The sequence below is a fragment of the Echinops telfairi genome, unplaced genomic scaffold (genome assembly GCF_000313985.2).
Source record: "Echinops telfairi isolate 266 unplaced genomic scaffold, ASM31398v2 ScPeMD7_7441;HRSCAF=8479, whole genome shotgun sequence".
NCBI classification, from domain to species: Eukaryota; Metazoa; Chordata; class Mammalia; order Afrosoricida; family Tenrecidae; genus Echinops; species Echinops telfairi.
In genome coordinates, this window is record NW_022111341.1 from 1439506 (window position 1) to 1441870 (window position 2365).

Here is a 2365-nt window from a genome sequence, read left to right on the forward strand (position 1 = left end):
TTTCTTACCATGCCTTATTGGATGGTCTTCAGGCAAAATGAGTAAGAAGGTTAATTTTTGCTTGAAATATTATACAAAGGGGGAAGTTAACATAGGTTGAATAAATTAAATTTATTCTCATGCCCTGTGGAAACTGTTTCTTATAACATGTCTTGTATTTTCACTCTTATTGCTAAGATCTGCCATGACACATACTTTCGTGAATGACTTCATGTGTCATACAATATCAACATTAAATGACAATAAGCAAATATTGATTTTGTGTATGAAAATTATCCGTGAGCATTCAAATATTTATGTGTGTTTGGGGCAGGACCAGGTAATCTAAAAGACAGTGTTTGCCATAAACACTTTTCATTCAGTGGAACTTGGTTTGAATATCCTCAGCTCATATTCTTTAATATTTTACAGAGTTATTTAGTTAACATGAGCAACCAGAGAGAAGACACAAATGAAAGTGCATTAAAGGTGACAACACAGTCCGTATTCACTTCTTCATTTGTGAAGCATTTATTCCAGGATTTTCTGAAATTGTAAAGAAAATGTGGCCAGTTTGAGATTAGTAAGCTTTCATCTGTGGAATCATGAAATTTCTGGCAACTTTGGGAATTTTGGTATTTTTGGTATGTGGCGGGAAATCCATACACTTAGTATGTCTTTTCATTTGTAATGATCAAGATATCATATTGAAGCTTTTAATAGGAAAATGTGTGGAGTTTGGAATTAAGCTTTGAATTCCTTTCTTCTAAAGATTCCGTGTTTAATCGTTGTAGCAATTCTAGAGAGATTTAGAAGGCTATGTTGCTGGAATCTAAAAGTAACAATATTTTCTCTTCTCTTGCTTCATGATTCTTCCCATGAAAAAGAGAAGAGTCACTGGATAATATGCTTTCACAATTAGAACATCAGAGGAACAACACCCACAAATTATATTTAATAAGATGTAGAGCATTTACTATGTTCTATCTTCCACATAATATTTCTGTTAGACGTTTTTTCAGACATGGTTCACTAGCTCACCAAAAAGAATACACAGGTGCAATGCAAATTTTGTATTCTTGATGTATCTAGCCATTCCACACAATTCTTTTGAATTTGCAAAATGTGCTCTTTAAAAAAAAACCATTTTATTAGGGGCTCATGCAACTCTTATCACAATCCATACATACATCAGTTGTATAAAGCACATTAGTACATTCATTGCCCTCATCATTCTCAAAACATTTGCTCTCCACTTAAGCCCCTGGCATCAGCTCCTTATTTTTCCTCCTCCCTCCTCGCTCCCTGCTCCCTCATGAATCCTTAATAATGTATAAGTTATTATTTTGTCATATCGTACACTATCCGACATCTCCCTTCACCCACTACAAAGTGTGTTCATAACCTTAGTATGATTTAGCGACTCTATAGGACAGGGTAGCACTGTCCCTGTGAGTTTCCGAGTTTAACTGTTAAGGGAGTAGAAAGCCTGGTCTTTCTCTTGAAAAGTGGCTGGTGTTTTCAAAAAGCTGATCTTGTGGTCAGCAGCCCAACGCATAACTACTATGCCATGAGAACATTTTCCTAAGGAGATGTATTCAGTCATTAATAACTTTAATAATTCACATATATGAAAACTGTAAGAGCCCCCAATAAAATGATTTATCAAATAAAAGAGAAAGAAATCAAATGGCATATTATATTGAGCAATCTGTTGCAAAAGTTCTCTTTAAAGTGTTAAAAATAAAAGATGTTATTTAAAAACAAAACAAAACTATAATAGCAGTGGACTCTTATCAAGGCGTTATTCTTTTTTTAAAATTAAATACTTTTATTGGGAGCTCTTACATCTTCTATTACAATCCATACATTAACCCATTGTGTCAAGCACATTTGCACATATGCTGCCATCATCATTTTCAAAGCATTTTCTTTCTATTTGAGCCCTTGATATCAGCTCCTCATTTCCCCCCATCCCCCCCGCCCTCCCTCCCTCATGAATCCCTGATAAATTATAGATTATTATTTTCATATCTTTCATAGTTCTCTGTCACCCTTCACCAACTTTTCTGTTGTTCGTCCCCCTGGGAGGGGGTTATATGTTGATTCCTGTGATCAATTCCCCCTTTCTCCCTCTAGCTCCCCCTAATCCTCCTGGTATCTCTATTCTCATTGTTGGCCCTTAGAAGTTTATCTATCCTGGATTCCCTGTGTTGTGAGTTCTTATCTGTAGCAATGCGCATGTTCTGGTCTAATCCAATTTGTAAGGTAGATTGAAGTCATGATATTGGGGGGTAAGGAAGCATTAAAGAACTAGAGGAAAGATGTGTGTTTCATCAGTGCTATACTGCATCCTGACTGGCTCCTCTCTTCCTTGTGACCCTTC